Below are 17,959 nucleotides of genomic sequence, written 5' to 3' on the forward strand. Positions count from 1 at the left end.
TGAGGTAGCATTGTTGGACCCGGCTGGCAAACTGGACTTCAATGCCGTACATCAGATGGGTGTAAAATCGAAGTGAGGGGGAGGGTATGGCTCCCCTCCCCCTCCCCTTTTCCCACCTCCTCCGGCCCGGCCCTTTTTATTTGGGGCAAGCAAAGTAGTTAAAAATGTCAAACTCACAGTATGCACTGTCAACAACACAATGAGGAGGCTGAAATAAAATCCTCCAACTTCATGGTGATACTTTATACTTACATAGGGCCTTTCATCAAGAGTCTTCTCATGCCTGAGGAACATTAACCCCCGCTTTTTCTCTGGGGCTGGACCCAGATCCTGAGCTGGGTGGGAAAGCAAATGCATGGGGGGACAGCACCCCATTTCCAGGACACATTTTTATGGTAGGTCTCATTTTACATGTTTCCCCTTCACCTTTTTCAACAAATGTTTGCTGTATCGGCCCCTCACCAGAGGTCCCTGGTACCCCAGTCATGTCAACAACCCAATAGACTACATGTATGTTGAGGATACCAGCAAGCGACACCCCCCTTTCCCCCAATGAGGAAGAAAGTATTTGTAAGTTTGAAACTTGATATATCAGGAAATGCATCAGAGCAGTTGTTAGGAGAGTAATCTGAACTTCGTTGGGCTTCACACTTTACGGTGTGCTCTTGCTTTTGTTTGATTTATATAGGGGACTACTGTAACATCTGTAGCGATTAAAGCCTGAAAACGTTTTTATCTGACTGTGTGTTTGGGACCATCGTTGTGACGCCTGTTTTGTCTTTTCCAAGTTGCATTTTGTGCACTAGCTTTGTGTCAGATGTGATCCATGAAGCTAACAGTTACCAGGAATTTGCCTGTTGGTCACAGTGCTCCTTCCTAAGGAAACTGGATGAAGCTACTTGGTCTTTATCAGTGTCTGGTTGTAGACAAGAAGGTCTGATATTCGTTTCTCTTGTTATAATCGGTGCTTCTTAAAATATGGTCTGAAGACCCCTGCATGAGAACGATGTGGGCCACTTCTCAAACATGCAGATTCTCAGGGCCCCTAGACACTCACTCGAAAAAGCCAGGCTGGTTTGAATGCTGAGGTGTGCCCATGTTATTCCTTCTAAATTCTCTCCTGCTTCCTATTTCTGATCATATTAACTTTTACGGGGTAGACTGGCTGGCAACAGGCAATCTCTTAAGCATCGGCAGAACCATTAGCTCCACAAGAAAAAACGGGTATCAGAACAAAGTTATGAGTTACTGAAGGCTCTGTGTAAAGGGAAACACTTGAATGCCTGTTCTTCAATATTTTCTCCTTACAATTGGAGCTTGCCCATTTCCAAGGGCCTGCAGAATTTACTCCACCAGTGATCCTCTGGGCATAAGTCCCGTGAGTATGATTCCCATGGTCTTTGCACTGGTCTTTGAGGCCTACACCATATCCCCTCTAAGAACTAAGCAAAACAGACATCACACTAGTTGATATTGAAGTCTGAAGGTCTATTGAATGTCTAGTGTCATGTGTCACATATCGGAATCAGAGCTGAGTGCTTTAACAATGACTACATGTATCTAATTCCAATTTGTCATTATTCATATTGGTTTATCAAATCTCTTTTTAGTATTCACAATCCTGAAATGGTGGATCTACCTCTTACTATTGTGTGACCATAGTCAGATTATTTAAGTAACTGTGGGCCTCAGTTTCCTTAGTTGTAAAAGGGGAATGATAATAATAGTACGTAACTCACTGGGTTATTTTAAAGGTAAATTAGGTAATGCGTTTAATGCAAGTAGCACACACAAATGCTTAATAAATTGCAGTAGTTATACTTGCTTCTGGGGATAAGAGGTAGAGAGAGAGGGGAAATCAGACACTGGAGGTAAAATCCGCACCTGTGATGATAGTCTTGGTAGGTCCCCAATGATACACGACCATCACCAAAAAGCATCTCTAAGGGACCTCTTTGCTGTGTTTCACACCTCACAGATCTGATTACCATCTCTGACTTTAGGGATTTTCCAGAAAACACTCAACCATGAAGAATACAGTACAAGAGGTTTTGAAAATTGAGCAGACAAGTAGACATTCGTATGCCTTTTGTAACACCAGCTGGCAGTCCTCCATGGGTGAGGGCAGGTGTCATGGGGGGAGAGGGGATTGCCTGAAGGAGGCCAAGAAGGCCCCGACAGGGGAGGTGAGCTAAGCATCTTAGCATGTGAGGAGGTAATTTGGGCAGCTGCATTAATGATCACTTGGTAGAGGTGGGGAAGACAGTGCCCCCCCATCATCTTTCCCTTATTTAATTTTATACTAAGTTGTAAGTCAAGTTTAATACTTGTCTTTAACTTCCACTTAAGGAAGTGTGACCCTATCACACCCAAGGGGTTCCAAATGTGCATTTAAACAGAATCTGGCTTCAGGTTCCTATAATGTGTGGATTATAGCAAAATAAAAAAAAAATGCAAGAAATACAGTCTGTGCTTTCCTTTTCTTGAAATTTTTACAGACATAAAATATCTTCTCACTAGGAAGGAAGAAAAGACTCCAGAATGTTTTCTCTAGAGGAATAGAAATAGTGCTTTGAAAAAATCTAGCTTACCTTGGTGGAAATTTCTAGTCATTCTTTCTCGTGGACTTTTTCCCCCTAAAGAAAAACATCGTGTCTAATGCATGGCTTATGCCTGCGGGTTTCTGTCATAGAGGTCTTGTTGGCTGTGTGTAGAGGAGACAGACCTGTGCATTGGGCCATCACCCCAGGCCACTGAATTTCAAAGCCCGGAGTCCATAACAAAGCTCTGAAGACTCTTTATGGATTAGACTTTTCTAACCTTCCTCTGGAGAGTTCCTTAATGTTAGACCAGCCATGACAAGGAGCTGGGCCAACCTGTGCCCTTACAAGCTTTCTGACTTGTCCTCCTGTGCTTGCTAGCCACCAGCGAACAGAACCAGAGCGGTTCATACTTGTCTTACCTGAAAATTCCATTTGTCAAACGGCAATTGCACAACAGAAAGGTCAGCACTTTATGTTCTGAACACTTAACTTTAATCATTGCTTAAGGTGAACAGAGTCTAAGAGGTTTTCAAACCAGTCCTCCGATGTAATGGAAAGGGGGATTGGTCACTGGATCAGGAATGCAAATCCAGTGTCTGGTTCTCACATCTTCCTTACCCCATTCCATCCCCACGTGTTGCGGTAGCCTCATAGAAACTCTGGGAAGATGTTCAATCAATAGATCTTTAGTGAGCACCTACTATATGTCAGACATTTTTGAAAAAATAGCTGGTCTCTTCTCATGATTTATTTTGAAAATTATACAACCATGGACTTCTCTTATTTTTAATAACAAAAGTGGAACATGCTCATCGAAAAAAAGATCAAACCACCCATAAGCATACAGAAATGCAAATTCCTCTATCTCACTCCCTAAGGATAACCACTGTTAATAATTGGTATAATTCCTCCATCATATGCTACATTCTATACTGCAGTTTGCTTTATTCATGCAACAAGCAACTGCTTCTTTCTATATCAGTATATGTACAGTTACCTCAGTTTTTTCAAAACCTTCTCAGTTTTCTGTACTATGCTTATGCCCTAATTTGTATAACTTACCTTTTCTCATATTGATGGATATTAAAGTTATCTCTACTTTATTGGTTTATAAATAATGCTGGAAAGAACATTTTTGGGCTTATATTCTTGAGCTCTTTTGTGAATTTATTGGTGGGATCACTCTGGAAAGTGGAATTGCTCGCTCTAGAAAATCTTTAGGTATTTCTAATTTGTTTTCCATAAATATTGTGTTGATTTGAACCCATCGGAGTTCTGCGCTGTCTTTATGTGATTCCTATATGAAAGTGGAATATTTGGGGGCCTTGGTACCTTCTCAAATCAATAATCTACCACTGCTCCTTGAGAAAATAAGTTTTGGACATGCAGTGAGCATCCACTGTGGGGAAGCAGTGAGATGTGAAGTCATTGTTTTCCAAGGACCAGGAGAGTGTTTAATCTAAATATACACCCCATTCCCTGGAATCTGCCAACCTTATTCCTGCCTCCATTCTTAGCGCCTTCCCCCCATTTGGGCCAAAGATTGACTATGGCAGGCGATTTGAGTGTAAACAAATAACACAACACAATGGTTGCCCTCAAAGACCTTTCAAACTGGGTTGGGGAGACAGAACACAGATGGCTACAAAACAAGCTAAAAATACAAGTTGGTATATAAAAAGCTGCAAATAAATATAAATAGTCAGCAGCATTAGAGCAGTTCAGAGGAAGGAAGGAGAATGGAGTAGAGTGTTGAGCTTCATGACAGAGACTCAGTGGAGGATTTGTGGATTTCCCCAGGTGGGGGTGGGGGTGGGGAGAGTCCTATTAAAAAAAAAAGTTAAGAACCAGCTGACAGGAGAGAGTGGAAAACAGGCAGGAAAGTGCTCTTTTTTGTCTTGCTGGTTCGAAGTGGCCGGGGTGGCTTACAATACTCCTTGAGATTATTACAGATACTCGACAAAGATTTTTTTTTGGGGGGGGGCATGATTGGGGTGGTGCAGGTAGGTCATTAAAATTTTGGGAAGCTGGCAAAATAAAGTGAAGGGGATCAACAGTACACTTATCTTAACACTGAGTAATATATGGAGGTGTTGACTCAATATGTTGTACACCTGAAACTAATATAACACTGTTAATTGCATTGGAATTAAAATAAAATTTAAAAAAAATTTTGAGAATCTAAAGCTTCCAGCACTCTTCTCAGAAAAAAAAGAAAATCCACCTATTTGCACATATATACAACATTTTGCCTACATTTCAGGGAACACATTCTTCTACCCCAAGATGAAAACCTTTCGAGTATGTCTAAAAAGAGTTGCACCCCAAGACAAGCCATTTAGGAAATACGTTAAGCAAGTATCTGTATCACAGCAAAAGCTGTTAGACCACACAAGACATAACTAATAATCATATTTGTGAATCATCAAACTCTGAAGCCGACTGCAAACAGGTGGGTAAACAACTCAGTGGGGCCCTCCTGGCATTGCAAACTTTCCCTCCGCGTTTTCAGTTTATCCGGCGTCAATTGGTGGAGGCGATTCTGTGTCTTTTTCCGGAGAAAAAGGCTCTGACCTGAGAAAAACCAAGCTCTTGAAAATTTGCATCAATGGGATTATTTACGCATGTATAACTGGAATCCGCTCCGAGATGCCGATTTTGCTGCAGAAAAGATACTCTTGCTCCCCACCCCCTCCTTTCTTTTTGACAGTCAGTTAATAAAGACTCAACAATAAGCAGCTGCCAGTGATGTCATTTGGGACTTTGTCCACGGAGCTTGTATTTACAAGCTCGGAGCAACCACGGAGCCGCGGCCCGGGGAGCGAGCCTCCGCAAACTTGCTCCGAATTCGCTGCAGGACTTCGCTGCTGCTTTGGATGTTCAGAAAAACTGAGCGTGGTCTCTTAGCACGGCCTTTTAATGCTGCAAAAATAAACAGCGGATAACCTCGGGAAGAAATTTTTAGCTGGAAAGAGCCGTGGCTGTGTCTGTCTCCAGGACTGTGATATGTATTGATTGAAGAGCTAACTACAAGTAAGGCTGGGGGCTGGTTTATTTTATTTTTTTTAACTCTTGTAACAGTTTTTCTTATTTATACAGCTTGCTTTCCTTTTAAAGTGCGATGATGATGTTTAGGTGTTTCTCCAGGCTCTCCGGGCTGCCACACAAGTAGGCGTCTGTTGTAATTATAGTGTGCTGAAGTTGCCGGGGGTAGGTGCAGAGGACTCCTCTCGTCTGAGAATAGGCACCGGGGTGTAGATAACAGAGAGTGAATTCCTAGTCCTCTTTTGACTCTGCTGGGAGGCTGGATTTCTTTTCTTCTTCTTCTTCTTTTTTTTTTTTTTTCCAAATAAAAAGCAACCAGCCATACAAAAAACTACTGGGTTGACCTAGGAATTTTAATAGAAAATGACAGACTAATTTTTAATTAACTAGTGTGCTGGAAGACGGAAACCCACTTTTTGTTTTTGGTCTCTGATCCTTTCTGTGGTTTGTAGTTTTCTCATATGTGCATGTTGTTTACAGTGTCTTGTTCCCTCCTGCCTACACCCTCGCCACACACACACACCACACACACACCCACACCCACACACCCACACCCACCCCGGCTCATTCATTCTTGAGGAATTTGAAAGTATAGAAAAATGTTTTGAAATTGAAACCGTTCCTATCTGGATATTTTCCCATTGAGTATCTGGAGAAATGTTCACTGTCCTGACTTGCCTTCTGAGCTGGGAACCTGAATTCATGGACTACTGAAAAAGTCAAATTCTGACACTCAGCTAGGTCTGGATTCAAGATGCACATCCTCTCTTTGCCTTCCCTTCTGGCTCTTTAGAACTGTCCAGATACCCTTGGGGGGATAGGAAGAGGGGGCTCCTTGTGCCTCCAGCCTGGACGCAGGCTTCCTCTTTATCACAGCCGCACGGGGCCACCTGGAAGTTCTCCTTTGGAGACGCGCACCTTGGGCTGTCTGCTGTGTGCCTTGGGCTGCTGGGTTTGCTCTTCAGCGCCTCGCTGTCCGTAGCAACTGGAGGCTGATTCCTGCCATCTAGAACGGACAGCCCGGCTGCGCGGGTTGGCAAGAAGTGGCTCTTAGCCTGTTAGCTCCTGCACGCAAACTCTGTGACTCACTCCCGGAGCCCCAGCCTGCTCCTCACTTCAGCTGCTCTGTCCCTCGCCCAGGAGAAGAGGGGTAGCCTTCACTGCTTTCCCCCTTTTCTCTGCTTTCAGAGACTTGTAAGAAGCCAGGGCCAGAAAGGTCCTAAAATATTCCACTGTCTTCCATGGATTTCTATGGTGGGTGACCTCCTGCCTGTTTGTCAGCCCCCAGTTTTTCCAGCAGGGCACACACCCCCTGCTTGGATATGTTTCATGTATTGAAAGTGCTTTGTGTGACTTTTCATTTAAAATAAGGGATCTGCTACTAAGACCGCTTTCAAGTTAGTCAGAGCACATCGTTTTTACAGAAGGAAACCTGAGGCACAAGGAAGGGGGATGGTTGGTCCGGAGTCCCCTGGCAAGATGGTGGCAGACCTAGAGCTGGAGACTCAGTCCTTCGTGCTCATTCCAGCCTGCCTTCCACATTTCCATTCCTGCAGATGATGGAAGAAGTGGGCTCCACGTGTGGTTGCTAGGTCTCCCTGTAGGAACAGGGCTGGGTGAAGGTGTATAGATAGAGTGGTCTGGCCCTGCTCCTGTGTTGTCTTTGGCTCTGGGTATGCTTCTAAATGTCTCCGTTCCTCATTCTTTTTGCTAGAGAGCCAAAGGGAACTCTGTGATTATTTTACAGCTAATGGCCACAAGGCCAAGGGAGGTGATTCTGGCAGTTGAAATAGTATAAAAGGTATCTAGCATCACTTACAGGTCACAAGATGTCAGGTGGTTCCCAGCTCTGACAATCTGTGCTTTGGCTTTACTTTCAAGTCTCAACCTTTTTATTATTATTATTTCTTATTGACCACACCTTGCTTTTCTGGAGCCCTTCTTGCCAATAGAACCTTCTCTTCCCTTTCTCACTGATTCCTTACCCCCCTTCCTTCTCTCACAGCAGCCTGGATTTCAGATTCTAACCTTCAGCTCAATTCCACTCACACCCTATATACCTTTTCTCTCTGGAACCTTCCATGCCCCCAACACCCCTGCCTATCAGATCCTCCCATGAACTCTTGGAGTTGTCGTGATGATTTCCTTCTTTAGACCTTCATGATGTCTTGTGTTAACTTCCGCTGTGGGATCTGGAGCTCCTTGCCACATAAATCCCTCTTTCCACTGAAGACAAGGGCTATGTTTTAATACTTCCTATATCCACAGCCTCTAGTACAGAGTCATTGTTCAATGTATAACACTAAATAAATGAATAAGTGAATGGCTAATCTTAAGTATCCCTTTTCCTTCATCAGACATCTAGCCCTCTGCACTTGGTTGAAAAACTTATCACATAAATGTGCTGAGTGGCTTTACATTCTTCTTCCCTGGGGTTGAAGGCCTTCAAGGCCAGACTCCTGAGCATGCAAACAGGACTATTCCTGATGTGGTATCAGCCAGCCTACTCCGGCTCATTCTTCTCCGCTCCTCCACACCTACTTGCATATCTGTCCCAGAGCTTCCTGGCCTGACAGTTCATCTGAACCTTCCACTAAAGGTCCAAAGGCAGCAGGGCATAGCGATGGAGGACTTGGTATCTGGAACTGGACCGCCCAAGCTCAAATGCTGCTTCTACCACATTCTGCCTTTATGATCTTTGTTAATTCCCTTAACTTTTCTGTTTGAATTTCACGTCTTTAAGATGGGGCTTATAAGAGTGACTACCTCATGAAGACCTGGGGGTGGATTACATAAATTAATATAGCTAAAACACTTAGCACAATGCCAAGCATATATTAAGTACTAATGAGTATTAGCTATTGTCATTATGATTTACCTTGCAGATGCCCATGTCCCACTCCAGACTTAATGAAACAGCATCTCCAAGGTGGGACTCAGGTCCAGACATTGTTAAAAAGTTCCTCGGATGATTTGCATGGAAATGACTGGCTTGGCTACCCATGCTGCTTTCTGTTACCTGAACAAGCTAGGCTTCTATGTTCTTTCGCACCCCTCCACCTTTACATTTTTGCCCATGGCACCTCTCCATCCACCCAGTTTATTCTCCCGGGCCTTGCCAAATTTGTAATCTCACGCATAGCTCAGCACTTGGCACCAAGTGAGTTCCCAATAAATGATGAAAAAAAGTGTATGAGTGCATGCTTCATGGGAACTGTAGGAGAAGATTTATACTGTTTTCTTCCCCCTAATCACTATTGAGTGATTGCAGGATACCAGGCACATTTCTAAGCTCTTTGCACATGCTGTCTCATGATGATCACAATGTACATTTTCCAGGCAAGGGTACTGAGGTTCAGAAATATGAGGTCAAATGGGCAGTAAGAGACAAGCTCAGGATTTGAACCCCAAGCCTATGGTCTTAACCTTTCACTGTACTGCCCTCTGGTTATGGAAAGCGTTTTTTCCTCATGAGCTTTGCCAATGGCGGAACTTTGATTTTTCTTGTCTTCTCCTGGGCTGATTGTTCTGGTGGAGCTGCAAATCAGATGAATACTTCTAGGTGTCAACTGGTTGAACTGGCAATTCACATTTTCTAGTTTTTTAGAAATGTCTAACCAGTCCTTTGGTGTTTGTTTTTCTTTTAGTCTCAGATAAGAATCCTCTTGCAGGCTAGCCCAAGTTTATGGCTAAACATCAAGATTATTTGCATTCTTGGTATGGGTGTTGGTAGCCAAGTTCAGCCTGGTCGAGAGTGTAATCCAGGCGATACAAATTAGAAAAAAAAAAAAAAAAGGGAAACGATGGTTGGTCATTTGGTTGGTACCTAAAAAGTTTGCCAACGGAAGTGGTAGTATTTTGCGATAGTGGATTTAAACAGCCAGAATGGTGGAGGCTGAACACTGCTAAGTCCTAGAACCAGTTAAACATACCAGGTAACTTATAGGCTTGTTTTTCTCTGGCTCTCTCATTCTACAAAGTTTAATGCCTTTGGAACTTTGGATTCCCAGTTGCGTGTTCTTATAGATGAAATAATAAATCTCTCAGATGCATAGAACATTACCCACAACGTTTACTATGCCCCAACACATACTTGTCTAATGAAGTGTGTCGTGTCGGTTTGGAAGCCTCAATTACACAAGGTACTTGCCAGTGGTTACATAAATTAATCTTGGGGTTTTCAGGGCAAGAAATCAGCTGTCTCCTTCTTAGAAAGAAACTTTCTGGATTAGTGATTCCTTTGAGTAGAATTTGGATAGACTAGAGGAACCCAATGGACTGAGTTCAAGAGGAAAGTCCCAAACCCAACACTGTGGAATATCAGCTCAGTCAATAATATGGCAGATAAATGTCATGGTGTTGAAAGAAGAGCTGTTAGTTCTGAAATGTGGGGACAAATGTTACTGTCAAGATGCATGTCTGACAAACTGTTCTGTGAAGGGTATTTGCTTCATTGGGCAAACTGAATCTGATCCAGGCCAGCCTGAAAGATATGTCCCAAATGGTTCCATTGTCAGTGGTGATGTGTTATTACGAAATTTTTAAAAATCAAAGTAATACATGCTTAAAGCTTAGAAAACCAAATAGTGTGAAAATGTTTATGTAAATATATAACTACTATATCATCTATAAATACATAGTCTATGTATACGTATAAACTTCGCATATGTATACGAAGATCTGTATATCTCCCAGTCCCCTCTCCATCCTCCCCTCTCCATTCCCACTCCTCAGAGAATTTTTCTACTCTTTTTGCTTTTTATGTAATATTTCTAAATGTTTTTATCTATTTGTAATAGAAAATTGATTTATTGCCTCTTATGATAGGCAATATATGTTTCTTATATTTCCCATACCTTCTCTGTTCTCCAATCAAAATCATTGATTACATGTATATTTTGTGCTCATTTTTAATGGTCATTGTTGAATCAATTAATTTATTATCACATTTACTTTCTGTTAAAAATATTTTTCCTTGGGCGCCTGGGTGGCTCAGTCGTTAAGCGTCTGCCTTCGGCTCAGGTCATGGTCCCAGGGTCCTGGGATCGAGCCCCGCATCGGGCTCCCCACTCGGCGGGAGGCCTGCCTCTCCTCCCTCCACTCCCCCTGCCTGTGCTCCTCTCTCACTGTGTCTCTCTCTGTCAAATAAATAGATAAAATCTTTAAAAAATATATATTTTTTTTCCTAAAGTTATTAATGGCCCCATTAAAAAGCTTATTACTTAATTTTCTAGGAATCTTTAGTTAAATTTTCCCAGTTGTTCCATCAGCTTTTTGACAAATGTGTCAAAGGAAACCTACTTTTAAAACGTTCTTCATATATCCATAATTAAATTTTCAAGTCACGATAAACTGTCTTTTTGTCGTTGTCAAGCAAGGGAACTTAATTATCAGTTGAGCCATATCAGAAGCAATTTAAAGGGCCTACCTTCAACATTTTTTTAAAATTCTAGTTATAGTCGATTACTCATACGTGGGTAAATAGAAATGATCTGGTTTATTGTAGTTGGTAAATAACACTCATAATTTGGTTTTATGGTTTCACGAATATTCAGTACATTTTAATGTGGTAAATATCCTTTGTTTCTGTGTACCTTTGACATCTGGAAGAGCTTCATCAGAAGAAAGCAAATGCTACTTTCATGTAAGTTATCATATGAATAGCGAATGAAAGGCCCACTCAAAATGACCTATCTTTCCTTTCTCATTTTCTTTTCACTCATTCTTTCAGCCGAGATTTGAATAATCAGTAATGTGAGATACTTTATTATTGGGAGTAGTTAAAATACTTCAAATTGTTTTCAAGAGACTGTGTTTTTGGAGTTTGCCAGTAGAGGGCCTTATTAAACTGGGTAACACTTCACATACAGATCAGTTGCAACAGTTACCTTGTTGAAGAAGCCAGTTTTTTTTAGGACACCTGATCAATAGCAGTAAAACTATCAAAGTAGTGTTTTCAAGTGCATTGTAATTCTATCTGGAAAAATGAGAAGTCTTAACTTTTCATTTTCATTGTTTTCTTAGGGGGAAATTGGAGAATTCAGATAGATTATTAATAGCCCATCAATCAAACCAGGACTCTGGATGCCAGGAATACAATCTACACATAACATTTCTTTTGGAGTTGGAGCACTGGTCTCTGAGTCTTCTGGGATCTAGTATTGGATGTTAAATATGAGAAAGAAACAAATGATGGTTCTTTTATCCTAGGAACGATTTATACTTGCTTCCCACATTTGAGTGTGCCCCACACTCCACAAAAACAGGTTTTCTGTTTCCTGCACCTGGACCAGGATCTTCTCACTCTATAATATGCCCTTGGTTCAGACCCAGGGAGGGAGAATCAAGAGAATCTGGGAGCAGAAGAGTACTCTGTGCATTCCCTATCACGCTTATTTTCCACTGAGGGAAGCAGAAGAGCCCTAGGGAAAGGAGCTGAGTTTTCTGAAGTCATTCAGTGGATTAGGGCAGAGCTCTTCTCTGTATACTCACTGGCTGTTTCCAGCTCCTCCCACCAACCGAAATCTCTTCTTCTTGGGAAGGCTCCCTGCTCCCCACCATCCACACTGGGATAGCTCCTGCCCCACCTGCATGGCCCCCCCTCAGGACGTCTTTCCCTACTTGTTATCCACTCTCATAGCCTCAGGTACTTGTTTCCCATAGCACTTGTCACTAGTGCAATTAGAAGTATGGTCAACGGTTTGATTAAGAACATCTTCCTGTCTAAGCTACAGGTTCCAAGAAGGCAAAGCCTTGTCTCTCCTCTTTCATATTGTAACCTTAGCACCCAGAACAGTGGCTGGCAAATGGTAGGTGCGTAGCAAATATTTAGTGAATGGGTGGATATAAACAAGTTTTCTGATTTTTTTTTTTTTAAAGATTTTATTTATTTATTTGACAGAGAGAGACACAGCGAGAGAGGGAACACAGGCGGGGGGAGTGGGAGAGGGAGAAGCAGGCTTCCCGCTGAGCAGGGAGCCCGATGCGGGGCTCGATCCCAGGACTCTGGGATCATGACCTGAGCCGAAGGCAAACGCTTAATGGCTGAGCCACCCAGGCGCTCCAACAAGTTTTCTGATTTTGATTTAGTGCTTTAGCCTCTCCATTTTTATACTTATGAACACATTCCTTTTTATAACTCAACTGATGACATTCAAATCTCATGGCATTCAAATGTCTGTGGACTCAAGGCATAAAGGCATGGCATTATTATTAATATTATTATTTTTACCTAACTTTGAGTGAGTGCCTGTTTATTTCTTGTCATGTAAACGTAGGTATTCATGGCATTTATCAGATGGGAGCTCGAAAGGTATGAGAATAAAGGAGGAAGAGAAGGGACAAGGATTTCTCTTCTCTCATTTTTTTTTTTTTTTAAGATTTTATTTATTTATTTGACAGAGAGAGACACAGCAAGAGAGGGAACACAAGCAGGGGGAGTGGGAGAGGGAGAAGCAGGCCTCCCGCAAAGCAGGGAGCCCAATGTGGGGCTCGATCCCAGGACCCTGAGATCATGACCTAAGCCGAAGGCAGACGCTTAACTGACTGAGCCACCCAGGCGCCCCTCTCTTCTCTCATTGATGAGGACAGCGATTAGAAAGAGGAGAATGTCCTGGACTGCATATTGTGCCTTTCTCTATTTCCCAGGTTGGTCTGGAGATTTTCAGGAAACCTTTTTCCTGAAAGACTGCATCACATACTAGGAAGATCAGGACCTTTGGAGTCCTTTAAGAGAGTAACAGAAACCAATAGACCCAGCTCATGCCTATGTGGCATTTACCCTTAGATCTACCTGGGTTCCAGTTTCTGTTTTGATCTCTATTGACGTGGGGTGAGTTATTTAACTTCAGTGAGCACTGCTTCCTTGTCCATAAAATGCAGTAATAGCAATAATGTATTCACCTCATATTAATGAAGTACTTAACAATGTGTCTGGTCCTGTTGTACTTTCTATTAATGCTGTCTCATTTACTCAAGATAACCGTCTGAGATAGATATTAGCATAAATCCCATTTTCTAGATGAGAAAAACAAAGTACTAAGAGGTCAGTTTGTTCTAGATTGCCCAGTAAGGCTTTGGACTGGATATTTTGATTCTATGACGTCCTTCTAGTATCATTGTAAGGATTAAATGAGAAGTACCTAGGGTGCCAGCACAAAAATAGACTCATAGTATGTGGTGGCCAGGATCACCATTATTGGCTCCTCATCATTGAAGACAAGACATCACGGGCCCTTGTAAGTAGCTGATTGCAAGAGGGAGATGGGAGGGTTGATGATAACACTGCATCCGGGTCATAGGGACTTGTTGTTTAATCCCAGCACCAAATGTCAAAAGCCCCACATACTCAGCATTTTGGCACACACCAGTATTTGCAGCCCCAGACAACCACCAGCCCCAGACTGCCCACTCCCAAACCCCTCCTGGCCATGAATGCATTTATTATGTTCTCAACATGTGGACATATTTTTCATCACTCAACACGTTGCATCTGTTTATGTGATGCCCTAGGTTTATCATCTCTGCATTTTGTTTAGCAAAACTGCCAAATCCTATGGTCTTTTGTATGTGTAGAACTGTTTATGTGAAGCATAGTGGAACCAGGTTATGGAGTGGGATGGGTACAAGGAGTGTCCAGCTCCTTTTGGTGAGGACTTTCTTGGATGCCCGTTTTTTTGCATCCTTAGGGACCAACTTCCCTAGCTCTTCTTGCCCCCACCTTTCCCATCTCTCTAACCCACGTTACTTCTCCATCCTTATTTCTTTCAATCTTCCCTCTTTCTCCCTCTCTCCTTCTATTTTCCCCTTTCACTGTTCCCCTTCTTTAACTTCATTTTTCTCTCCTCCCCCTCGTATTCCCCAGAAAGGAGAGTAGAGGGGAAGTGAAGATGGTTGGTGTTTCTCAGTGGCCGGGGAGATACAGAAGGGAGTCATTTCAGTTTTCCCACTTCTCCATAACTTCAAAACCCCTAGGGCTCTTTATAATGCTGATCCTGTTGGTTTTTTTTTTTTGTACTTAATAATATGACCATTGAATTTTATTTATTTATTTTTGGATCATACTTTTTAAAAATTTTATTTTATTATGTTAATCACCATACATTACAGCATTAGTTTTTGACACAGAATGCTGATCCTGTTGAAAAAAGGGCACATCAGAAGTACAAGCCCAAATAAAGAGAGAAACCAAAGAGGCAGCAGCCTGGTGGGGTGGAGTGTAATTTGGAAGGAGAATTGAACAACCCTGCGTGTAAACCACCACAAGCCAGCTGTAGGATCAAGTGGCCCCATCTGCAAAGTGAAGGCGGAGATCAGATCGTCTCAAGGCCGTTTCTGGCCCTGTGATCCCGTTATTCCTTAACACACAATGACTGCGGTCTGACTCACCATACAGACAATTATCCAAAGCACTGAGGAGCAGAGCCCCTCCCCCAGGACAGTGGGTGCAAGTCGGGGCTGCGTGCAAGTCAGGGCTGCGTGCTTGGGGGCTCTTGCTGTGTTTGTGATCCCCAGAAGTTCCTTTCTCCCAAAGTGCCGAAGTGCTTCGTCCCTGCACAATGCTGCGTGTCCTCAACAGATGTTAAAGGATCACCCTTGAAAGAGTGTTTCCCCAAAGCATTTAATTATAACCTCCACAGAAGATTAACAGATGTTATAATTGTCTTTACTCTTTGATTAAATAGTTTCTGCATGAGTGGCTTTCTTAGATTTTCCTTCTCTGTTTTGTGTGATCCTTATTATAAAGAGCAGACATGTGTCTTCAATTTTCTAGAGAGTGTTCTTCAACGGGCTTGGTAAGAGTCTTCCCAGATTCATAATTTCATTCTTTCCTCTATCTACCTATCTATCTCTAGGAAACCTGAGGCAGGGTGGGCTATACTTGCATAGACTGAACCATTGGTTACAAAGGGTGGCTGGGTGATGGGAATATGAATATTGTTAAGAAGCTGACCTCTCTCCTTATCATTTGTCCATGGAAGTGACTGATACCCATGAATGTTCTCTGGGAAAAACAAAGTGGGAAAGGAAAATTCAGCAAACCTTGTGCACACCAGGTGCCAAGTGTGCAAATGAGTGTTTGAGCAGAGAGAAAAACAGCATTCGTGATGTGAATGTCTGTAGATCTCTCTGGCAATATTTGCTCTGGAAAGAAGAGTTATCAGCCGGGAGCCTTATCAACATCAAAAGGGTTATTTTCATGCCATCGTGTAGAACCCAGAATTCCTTCTTTCCATTAGAGACGTGGTTTGTGTGTTATTACTTATCTTACCTTCTGTTTAGCCCATCAGGAAGGATGATGCCACTAACCTCATGTGAATAAGAATGCTTCTTTCTCATTGTCTCATTGTCCAAATTAGTATTTCTTCCTTGAGAAAAGAAAATTCTATGGAAGGGGTGCAGACATTAGGTCAATTTATGGGTGATGAAAACAAAAGGAACGGACGTAAGGAATACTGAATCAGTGCTGTGGAGGGGTCAGCTTACCAATAGTCTCCACCTCTCCATATGGAAACATCTGAAAAGGGCTCATAAATCAGGGTAAAGGTCAGTCCTTAGATCAACTTGAAGGAAAAGAGCAAAATAGAATTTAGCTTCACTGGATGAATTAGTATTAAGACTTTAACAAATAAAGGGGGGGGAGAAAATACATGGGTTGTTTAATCAAATAGGTCCCATGTAAATTTGATCTCTTTTATCTGAAATTGCTAAGGAAGAGGAGGGAAGAACAGTATTTTCTAAGTATACAATGGACACTGAATATATGTGCTGCTAGAGAATCAAAAGGGAAAGTACCTATCTTTATGGGGTTCACAACATATTGGAGGAAAGGAGGTAATTGCACATGGGTCATTTTTAAAAAACACTACAAACCAATCCATGTGATTACCTTCCAAAGGAATGATCAGAACTTTGCCAAATTCAGAGGTTTTATAAGTAGATGACTAGGATCTTGAACATTCTAAAACCTGTATCTATAAGAAATGGCTACAGAAATTTTATTTATTCAGGTCATTTGGAGGAGGAAGAGGATTTTTAAATCTTTTTTTTTTAAAGTATAATATACATATAGGTAAATGCACCTAAGTATACAGCTTGACAAATTGTTTCAAACTCAATAGGCCTGTATTACCAGCCCTCAGAACAAGAAACAGTAGCATCTTAGAAGCCTTCCTCAAATTCCCTTTCAGTTACACCTCTAAGAAAATTTGCATGCTGACTTCCGGTAGCATAGATTAATTTTGGCTGTTTTTGAACTTTATATGAATGGAATCACACCTTATGTATGGTATTCCTTCATTCAAATTGTATGTGTGATTCATCCATATTACATATCACATTTCAGGCTCATTGCTGTATAGTATTATATTGTGTGACTCTATCCTAATATTTCTTTTCTGCTGTTTGTGGGCATTTGGGTAGTTTCCAGTTTAGGACCATTACAAATTCTAGGACATGTCCCTTGGTGAACAAACACACACACTACTTTCACTATTACTTAAGGATAGAAGTTAAAGAGAAGCAATTGTAACCTAATGTTAGGTAGCACTGTTGATCATTTGAAAATTCACAGAAAGGGTCTGGGACCTTATGAAATAGTTCCTTGTCCCTAGAAGTGCTCAGACCGAAATGGGATGGTCTTCATTGAGGAAGAGCATGAGGGGGAGGATTCCAAGCCTCTTCCATTTACAGGGTTTGTAAGTCTAAACTAATAAGCTCTACGGAAACTGAAAGACAAAAGGGGTCAGTTGTTGCTGTGCACCAGATGGTCAGACTGTGGGAGACAACACAAAAGTAAACAGGAGTGATTACACAGACAAAGCTGACGCTGTGTGTGAGGGTGGAGGCCCTCCAGAAAGGGAGGCAGCTCCGTGGGTCGGAGCAGGAAAGGGTGGGATTGAGTGGGGTCATAAAAAGAGATAATATATTAGCGGACGGAAGAAAGTAGAGAAGTTTGCATGCCACTGCAGGTGTATTTTAAAGTTTTTTTTTTTAGTAATCTGTACACCCACCATGGGGCTCGAACTCACAACCCTGAGATTGAGAGTCACGTGCTCTTCTGACTGAGCCAGCCAAGTGTCCCCACTGCAGGTATATTTTAGAGTGTGAGTGCCATGTCAGTGGACACAGTGCATCCTACTGAATGCTTAGAACAAATTATGAGCACCAGAAAGCAAAGAAGAGGCTTTGACCAGCCCTGTCAGAGATCACATGATGCCTGTAGGATGCCCCAGGGAGAAGCTGTTCCACAGGGAGGCAGCCAGATAAAACTTAACTGGGGTGAAAAGAACAAGGCAACATTTCTGTGGGACCCATTCGATGCTACATGGTGCTTGAACTTCTGTTCCTGCCTTTTTCACATGTTTGATCTA

The 17,959-nt window shown here is 42.2% G+C and overlaps 1 protein-coding gene across 1 annotated transcript in view; it reads left to right on the plus strand.

Annotated features, from left to right (window-relative positions):
- Window positions 1-5,348: 5,348 nt before the first annotated feature.
- The window catches only part of NCKAP5 (NCK associated protein 5), a 797,038-nt gene continuing 784,427 nt past the window's right edge, over window positions 5,349-17,959 (plus strand). The window contains exon 1 of the mRNA XM_081814565.1: window positions 5,349-5,576. The gene's annotated coding sequence lies outside the window, so the exon portion shown is untranslated. The remainder of the gene's footprint in view (window positions 5,577-17,959) is intronic.

The sequence above is a fragment of the Leptonychotes weddellii genome, chromosome 3 (genome assembly GCF_054177405.1).
Source record: "Leptonychotes weddellii isolate Sample4059 chromosome 3, ASM5417740v2, whole genome shotgun sequence".
Lineage (NCBI taxonomy): Eukaryota > Metazoa > Chordata > Mammalia > Carnivora > Phocidae > Leptonychotes > Leptonychotes weddellii.